Raw genomic sequence first — 10,548 nt, 5'->3', positions numbered from 1 at the left:
ACATGCTGCCGTTATCATTTGGAGAAGGTTCTGGATTTTTGCAGTTTCTTTGAACTGTTTGCCCAGATTATACTATGCCAAATAAAATGGTTGTACAAAATCGTTTACAAGGCATTTATGATTCTGTACGCAATAAAATTCTTACGTCTCTTAACCGTTTCCCAACTGTCGCTATCACAACTGATGCTTGGTCATCACGTAGTAATATTCCATTCATCACGATCACAGCACATGCTATTGATGACTCATGAAATTTACGTTCTTCCCGGGAAAAAATGTTCAGGCCTGATCAGACATGAGCAGGCATGAGTCTTCAGGCCTGATCAGACATGAAAAATGACCATGCCTGATCAGGCATGTTCAGGTCTGATCAGGTCTGTTCATGCCTGTTCATGTCCATTCTGGTAAAACAATTATATATAAAAATGGTCCTATATAATTATATATAATTATGCATAACTATATACAATTATATATAATTATTTCTATAAAAATGAAAAAAAAAATAAAAATCATGGGAGTGTCTAGGATTCGAACCGTGGACCTTGCGCTTGAAAGTTCGCCTCGTTACCTGTTGACCTAAGAGATTGAGTTGAAAAATAGGTCTCGTACGAACTTCAAGTACTGAAAGTCTTAAGACTCATGCCTGTTCATGTCTGATCAGGTCTGATCCTTTTTTCCCGGGTTATACGTGATAGATTCTTGGTCAAAAAAATTTTATATCTATGAACAGACATGAACAGACATGACCAGGCATGGGCAGGTATGATCAGTCCTGAGCGTAGTTAACGCTTCAGACATGAACAACCATGACCAGCCATGAACAGACATGATCAGGCATGATCAGACCTGACTGTATTTAACGCTTCCGACATGAACAGCCATGAACAGACATGATCAGACCTGACTGTATTTAACGCTTCAGACATGAACAGACATGACCAGGCATGGACACGTATGATCAGGCCTGACTGTATTTAACACTTTAGACAGAAACAGACATGAACATGCATGAACAGACATGGACAGGCATGGACAGGTATGATTAGGCCTGAACGCATATAACGCTTCAAACATGAACAGACATGGTCAGGCATGAACAGACATGAACAGCCATGAACAGGCCTGAGTGTATTTAACGCCTCAGACATGAACAGGCATGGACAGGTATGATCAGGCCTGATCATGTCTAATTTCAGGCCTGATTATACGTGAACAGGCATGATCAGGTCTAATTTCAGGCCTGATCATACATGAACAGGCATGGTCAGGCCTGATCATTTTTTCCCGGGATATTCCATCACAACCATACACTGATTTTTTCAAATGCTCGGACTTGATGCCTGAATTAATTTTAGTCCCTTTTACTTCGGTGCTGCAAAAGTGTTACCAAATGCCAGCTGTTAATTTTGGTCATTTACTTGAAGATGATATGCAATATATTGTAACATTACTACATGAGAATTAAGAAATTACAGGAAATAACTTATATGAATGTCTATATTATTTTTAAATAAACTATAATTATATTAAACTTTACACAATTACATCAAATTTAGGAATTAAATAGTATATCGCTATAGGCTGTATGATTCCTTTAATATAATTATGTCATATTAATTTTTAAATGACGGAGTGACATTTGGTCATCAATAGTACAAACTGTATTTTTTTAGGTAGATTTTTTTAAAAATCTAACTATTGTATTTGTCCTCATGGTCGATTTTTCAAGGGATTTCGTCGTAAACTATCATAATTAGTTGAGTAGAGTTCAAAAATACCATTCGTTAAAAAATTTATATATGTATGTATATATATATATATAAATACATATATATATATATATATATATATATATATATATATATATATATATATATATATATATATATATATATATATATATATATATGTAATATAACGGACTTTTGAGGATACGGTTGCGTCTACAATTCTTATCCGATCTTAATGAAATTTTTCACACTCATTCCATGTGTAATTACCACGGTTAAGTTCGAAGATGGGCCGAATCGGTCGATTAGTTTAGAAGTTATGGCTGTTTGAAATTTTTACGATTTTTCGAAAAAATCAGTTTTTAATCACTTTTAAAGTCCATATAACTTTAAAACTAAAATTCATAGAGAATTTCTGTAAAAAGTATTTTAAAGCTTGACTAATAAGCTTTAATTTATGACCTTAAACGTTACATTTTGACCATCTCTTCCAATAATATGATAGATTTAAAAATTTTAATGGAATCAAAAAATGTCGAAAATATGGTTTTCATTCCACATAACTTATGCTTGTCCCATTATAATCCAGTTTCGTCAGCTGTATTTTATTTTGCACAAAATAACCTGTAAATTTCACCGCTATTTTGTATTTTAAAAGTAGTTCTTTTATTATTTATGATGTATCAAATGTACCCTAATCTCTATGATTATCACTGGTCTTGTCATTACGATAGCACCCACCCGGGAAAAAAAGATTTTATATGATCATATATAAACATATATGTTCATATACAATTTATATATGATCATATAAGAAATATATAAAAATTATATATGATTACATAAAAGCTTATATGATCTTATAAAGTTCTTATAAGAATTAATATACTCTCGTGAGGACTTTATAAAAGTCGATATGACTTTATATAAAGTTATATATATTTTTATAAAAGTACTAGATAAAGTTTTATATGCTTATATATAATTATATATGGTCATATAAAAGTTCATATGATCTTATGAAAATCTTATAAGAATTTATATAGTTTTATAAGGATTTTATAAAAATTGATGTGATTTTATATAAACCCGAGAAAAAGTTCTTATAGAATCATACATAAACATATATGTTTATATATGATTATATGAAAGCTTACATAATCTTATAAAATTCTTATAAAGATTCATATGATCTTATAAGAATTTTATAACAATTGATGTGATTTTATATAAAGTTATATATAACTTTATAACAATACCAGGTAAAGTTTCATATGCTTATATATAATCATATATGATCATATAAAAGCTCATAACGATCTTATAAAATTCTTATAAGAATTTATATAATTTTATAAGGATTTTATAATAGTTGATATGATTTTTTATAAAGTTATATATGAGTTTATAACATTACCAGATAAAATGTTATACATTATATGCAGTCATATATGATTATATAAGAACTCATATGATTTTATAAAATTCTCATAATAATTCGTATAATCCTATAAAATTTTTATGAAATTCGATGTAACTTCATATAAAGTTATATATAACATTGTGAAATTACAAGAGCACGTTTTATATGATTATACAAAATCATGTATGATCATATGAAATCTTATATGACCTTATAAAATTCTTTTACGAATTCAGATAATTAATGAAAATTGATGTGATTTTATATGAATTTATAAATAAATTTGTTTAAGTACAAAAGAGTGTAATACGGTTATATAAAACAATATATGATTATATAAAAGTTTATATAGTTTTATGATTCTTATATATAAATTTCTATGGTCTTATAAGCAGGTTATTTTAAAGAAATTTATAATTTTATATAAAACACTAATGTGATAAAATTTGATCATATTTGGTGCATTATTGATGTAGGATGTATCAATTTGATCATTCGATTCAAGTAATGCTATAGATTGTCAAATACTTATAAGGGTAAAGCAGACTAGAGAACCAGACGGCAATCAAGAGATCATCAAAGCTGAGCAGCATTGAGGCAGAACATTAATTGGATGGATGACCCCTTGGCAAAATAGCAGTTAACCGATAGATGTTTTTTTTTTTTGTTTTTGTTCATGCATGATTATATATCATCAAATCCTGCCAATTTCGAGATCTAATCATATAAAATTTATTGTATATATGATTAGGTAAAATCATTTTTTACCGGGTATATCTAACTTTATATGATTATATAAGATTTTATATGATTATATAAGATTTTATGATTATATAAGATTTTATAAAGTCATATAAGTTTTTATAGGACCAATTTCATTATAAAACTTTATATGATTTTATATGAGTCACTTTTATATGATTTATATATGATCATATAAGAACTTTTTTTCCCGGGCACAGTTCTTATCGGATCTTAATGAAATTTTTTACACTTATTCTATAGCAGATTATCTTGATCAAATTCGAAGATGAGCTAAATCAGTCAATTAGTTTTGAAGTAATAGTTGTTTGAAATTTTCACGATTTTTCGAAAAAATCAGTTTTTATTCACTGTTGAAGTTCATATAACATTAAAACTAAAACTGATAGACAATTTTAGTAAAAAGTAAAATAAAGCTTGTTTAGTAAGCTTTAATATCTAACCTTAAACTTTATGTTTTGACTATTTCTTCCAATAATTTGATGGCCTTGAAAATTTTAATGGAATCAACAAATGTTGCAAATATGGTGTTCATTCTACATAACTTATGCATTTCCCATTATATTACAATTTGGTCAGTTGAATTTTATTGTGAACAAAATAACCTGTAAATTTCCGAATATTTTATATTTTAAAAGTATTTCTTTAATTATTTATGATGTATCAAATGTACCTCTAATCCCTATGATTATCACTGGTCTTGCCATCGTAATAGCGATTACAATTATGATCTCATATTAATTAAATTTTCTATACTTTGTTTACGTGAAGGTTAGTTTTATACATTACCTATATAATGTTTTGTCAAATCAACTATCTGAAGTTCTCTATCGAAAATAGTCGTTGTCTTTTTTTACCCTCACTCTAAGAAAACGAGCCTAATATCATATCATGTCTATACACTAACATGTATCACAAAATATGTATGTATGTAATTTTTTATATAGATTAATTGGAAAATCTACCTTCCATTTCGGCTGCCGAATGGCCTTTTTATATGTATTAATGTACACTTTCTGAATAAAAGATGTATTCAATAAATACAATTATTAAATATTAACTGGAATCCTGCAATTCTACGGTAAATTTCCCTATGCAAAATTTAAAACCAAAGGCAGTTAACGTTTACAGAGCTCTTGACTTGTACTAATATTTCGATTTGAAAAGAAATAGTCACTTCAGCATTTTAAAAAAAAATTTTTATATCATTATGTTATCTCGATAAAACAATATCAAAAAACATTTTTACTAAAAATTTTTGAACATTTACCATAGAAAAATCATATTTATCTGTTTTAATAATGTAAAAGACAAAATCAATAATTACATTGTTTATAAAATTTAAAACTTGTCATAAGTATACTCGACCCCGGTCACATTGTTATTATTAAACTCAAAAAAATTGTAGAGAATAAAATATAAAGACCTGAAAAGAAAAATTGATAGAGGTCTTTATAAAACGTGTCATTGTCAGACGGTATACAGTTCTGTTATATGTTAATTCCCATATTTTTATTGCTTATTTTAAGGATAGAAAGATCAGACTAGACGTATGTAGGCATCAACTCATCCTACACTGTATGATGGCTTTATTCTGTTTAGGCAACTAGATAAAATGTGTGATATAAATATAATTCCTCATCAGTAAAATATTAAAAGTTTAATAAGTCTCGCTCATTCAATGCCCTATATAAAAGACTAGTCTGAACTTTCTGCTAGCTGTAATCTTAATCACCATATTGTACATTGTATATACAAGAAGCCAGATCAATTAAAGCTAATATAACAATATTTTAAGCAATCCAGCATTTAAAGTAGCCATAAAATGGCACTAAATACCCTGGTGGACTCGAGCGACGGCAAAAACGTCGGTCGCTTTGTTCACGAAAACGTCGACGTTTTGATTAAAAACGACGGTGATCTAAAACATCGATAAATAAGCAAAAAATAATGAAAAATGTAAATGTACTGAATATAGAAATTATTTTCAGTATTAGTGGAGATATAAAATTTATGTATAAATGAATTAACGGTGAATAAAAGTATAAAAACCAATAAAATAAAATAACTCGCACGTATGTTATACTGAGCGGGCAATAGGTGGGAACCCATGACCGTTGACAAAGCAAATAGCAATATTATCGACACATAAGGGTTCAACCATAAAATCAGAGATGGCGCGTGGACTTCAAAATTTAAGTCAAGAAAAGAAATATCAATTTAATATTGGATGTGCGGAGCTGTTGATCTAGAGCGAAAAAAAAACGTCGTCGTTTTGTTATAAGCGTCGAAAAAAACGTCGGCTGAAAATTTTACTAGTCTTTTATCTGTTAAATTTTAATTTTATTACTTTCCCTTATCCTAGCCAATTACTGTCCAATCTAGCTTTAAAATGCGCGGAATTTTTAATATCGGGGACTTAATTAAATCGAAAAATTAGAACATCAAATTATCGAGGGCCAAAAAAAAAACGTCGTCGTTTTGTTGTAAGCGTCGAAAAAAACGTCGGCTGAAAATTGTACGAGCATATCATATGTAAAATTTTTGTTTTTATTCCTTTGTCTTATTCTTGCCAATAAATTAGTAATCTTCTTTTGAAATACGCAGGATTTTCAATATCGGAAACTTAATTAATTCAAAAAAAAAATGGAAGATCAAATTATCGAGGGCAAGAAAAAAACGTCGTCGTTTTGTTGCAAGCGTCGAAAAAAACGTCGACTGAAAATTGTACTAGCATGTCATATGTAAAATTTTTGTTTTTTTTCTTTGTCTTATTCTTGCCGATAAATTTGTAAGCTTCTTTTGAGATACGCGGAATTTTCAATATCGGGAACTTATTAATTAATTCAAAAAAATTAAAAGATCAAATTATCGAGGGCAAACAAAAAAACGTCGTCGTTTTATTGTAAGCGTCGAAAAAAACGTCGGCTGAAAATTGTACTAGTCTTTCACTTTTAAATTTTTGTTTTTTCACTTTTTCTTGTCTACGCCAATAAATGAGCAATCTAGCTTTGAAATACCCGGGATTTCGAAACGACGAACGTCATTTATGCAAAAAAATTGGAACATCAAATTATCAATGGCAAAAAAAAAACGTCGTCGTTTTGTTGTAAGCGTCGAAAAAAACGTCGGCTGAAAATTGTACTAGTCTTTCACTTTTAAATTTTTGTTTTTTCACTTTTTCTTGTCCACGCCAATAAATGAGCAATCTAGCTTTGAAATACCCGGGATTTCGAAACGACGAACGTCATTTATGCAAAAAAATTGGAACATCAAATTATCAATGGCAAAAAAAAAACGTCGTCGTTTTGTTGTAAGCGTCGAAAAAAACGTCGGCTGAAAATTGTACTAGTCTTTCACTTTTAAATTTTTGTTTTTTCACTTTTTCTTGTCCACGCCAATAAATGAGCAATCTAGCTTTGAAATACCCGGGATTTCGAAACGACGAACGTCATTTATGCAAAAAAATTGGAACATCAAATTATCAATGGCAAAAAAAAAACGTCGTCGTTTTGTTGTAAGCGTCGAAAAAAACGTCGGCTAAAAATTGTACTAGCCTATCATATGTAAAATTTTTGTTTTTTTTCCTTTGTCTTATTCTTGCCAATAAATTTGTAATCTTCTTTTGAAATACGCAGGATTTTCAATATCGGAAACTTAATTAATTCAAAAAAAAAATGGAAGATCAAATTATCGAGGGCGAAAAAAAAACGTCGTCGTTTTGTTATAAGCGTCGAAAAAAACGTCGGCTGAAAATTTTACTAGTCTTTTATCTGTTAAATTTTAATTTTATTACTTTCCCTTATCCTAGCCAATTAAGGGTGTAGTCTAGTTCGTGGGCTAAAAAAATAGTCTTTTTTTGGAAATTTTTTGTGAGCTTGCTATGAAAAATAAGTAAACAAAAGATGTTAGGGATGATAATTAAAGTCTTGAATTATAAAAAAAAAAATTTTTTCATTTATTTTTACAAGTATTTTTATGCAAAAGATGTACTTCAACAGAACGCCATAATTGAAAGGCAGGTCGACTCAATCACGCTATCTCAGCAACGGCTTATCTGAAAAAAAAAAGTCGAGGTGTTTTAGAATCGGTATGACAGTGGCTACGACGCAAACTAGCAATATTGATTTTGGACTATTTTTACTAATTTTTTTTAACAAAACAAAAAAAATTGAAAAAAAAGTGTTTTTTTTTCGCAGTTATTTGTAAAAAAAAATTAGTTAAAATCAAAATTTTAACATGATTTTAGTCTATCCTGTTAGTATTTATGTGTAGAATATGTGGTTCAAATTTCAGAACGATCAGCCCACGGGTTCCGGAGAAATCGTGATTGGCGTCGGCGAAAACGTAGTTTTGAGATAAATGCGTTTAAAGTTTTTTTAAATAAAAAATAAAAATATCTTACCAAAATTTAACCTGCGATGCCTGCACCGTACGAAATGCCCTCATTTCGTTCAAAACTTTCATTTGCTGCTAATTTGGCCTTCTTTCTTTTTGTTCTGCTCTCTCTTGATGTTTTCAAGCTGTGGCGATTCGCAAGCTCGATTCGCGAAAAATCGTGGTTGTTGGCGTAATCCACGGAGCTTGACCCGATTTTCAGACCCATCTCCTCCATGATTTTTAAAACTGGGGAGTAGCCTTCATTAAATATGCATGCAGCTGTTTTTGATGCAATTTCAACTACTTGCTTGCCATTAAAAAGGTGTTTAGGTACCATGTTCCACACACAATGGTTAAAACTTTCGTTATTATTTTGTGTGTGGCCACCTAAACACCTTTCAAGTAGTTCGGTCTTCGTCAACTCTTCGTAGATCAGCTTAAGGACCTCTTGAACGTTATCAGAAAGAGCTGGTTTATGCTTGTATTTTTTAAGTGATTTATTTTCTTTAGCTCTAAGGTACTTGCACCAACTGGGTGAACAGTAGAAATGTTGCGGCTTCTTATCTGTTGAGATTTTATGATAGAATCCCGCCCAGATCTCCTTTCGCATATTTTCAACAGAATCAGGATTTCTGCGAATAGCTAAACCGTAGTTTACTGACAGCTCTTTCATCACTTTGATTGTTAAACCCTGAGTTTTGACTACGGCAATCTTTGCGACAGCCTTTTTTTTCGCTGCTACTTTGCTTGCTGCAGTTTTCTTCGGTACAGATTTTTTTGCTGGTTTTTTTGCTTCGGCTTTTCCTTCGGCTTGCTTTAAGGCTTTCTTCTTTTGAATGAGTGCTTTTCTTGCCTCATTAGCACGTTTAAAAACTCTTTTTGCCACATGTAAAACGCATTCTAACTTTTTCACCTCAAAATCGGAACCGTAAGGTGAAGTATTCAGCAAAGTTTTAAAGGTCTTAGTATCGCCATCTCCTATGTAGAATCCATATCTAACTGCAAATTTTTCGATTGAACGCATAAACATTTCAACAATTCCGTTGACTTCCATCAAACCAGAACTGCCAGTGTGGTTTATATTACAAAACTCCTGGTGTTCTTCAGACCAGACAATATACTCAGGCTCTTTTTCTCTGCCTTTCCATTTATCGCACGCTTTGCAAACACTTGAGTGTATAGTCACATCTACAATTTTCCCAGTAAATTTTAGGATAAGAGAAACTATCCCTATCAAAGAAGAAAACCCTCGTTTCGCCCAAGAGCCGTCACCCGAAACAGTTAACACATCCACGGGAAGTCCTTTACTCCTTTGCTTTTCTTGCTCCTCGGTAACAGCTTTGCGCGTCACTGCATCAAATACATTGTTCACTGCGGTGGTGATATTACTGAGAATATCATAATAAGCAGTTTTGTATAATCCTCTGCCTAACTCCATCATACCACAAAATTTATTAATGCCCGCTAATCCAACTCCAATTAATCGCATTACATAAACTATACGACGATTAATTTCATAACCCACTCCAACACGCGAACACGAATCAATATATCTTTTTCCACAGTGACACGTTAAACACAATTTAAATCCTAGTCCTCGCACTCCGAACTTAGTAAATGAAATATCTTGGTGGCATTTTTTACACATTAAAAATGCTGACAGCATCGAAAAAACACTCAGAAAGTTAATAATAACGTACCCAGACATTGGATCGACTTCTACATTGAAACACGAATCATGTGAATTTTGCAATTTTTCAGCAGCTTTACTTGTTGATTTATTCGAATGTTGTTCATTGGTATATCTATTACCATGAAATTTTCGTTTCTTCCTTCTATTTAAATTATCTGTATTGTTATTCATGATGATAAGTCTAAGCGTAAAGTGCTGTTGAAATTACAGCAGAGTAATTAGAAGGTTAAGGTTTGTTTTTGCTAACTAAATGTATAATAGAATACAAGAAATCGTATGATTAATAGAAACAGTGCTTGAGTAAACAAAAGAGCACGGTCAAGGGGATCAGAGTAGATGAGTCGAGCGAGCGCTCAAGTATGTGCGCGCACGTAGTATCTTAACTTTAGGATATTAGAGTAAGTGAGCTATAGGTTTATAAAAAATATACTTACGCTGCTCGGATCTTTATAAAAATTTGATACAATATGCTTAGATAGATATACATTGGAAAAATGTAAAAAAAAAAAAATTAATTTTTTTAAAATGACCAACTAGACTACACCCTTAATGTCCAA

Source organism: Microplitis mediator, chromosome 9, assembly GCF_029852145.1.
Source record: "Microplitis mediator isolate UGA2020A chromosome 9, iyMicMedi2.1, whole genome shotgun sequence".
NCBI classification, from domain to species: domain Eukaryota; kingdom Metazoa; phylum Arthropoda; class Insecta; order Hymenoptera; family Braconidae; genus Microplitis; species Microplitis mediator.
This window is presented reverse-complemented; position numbering follows the sequence as displayed.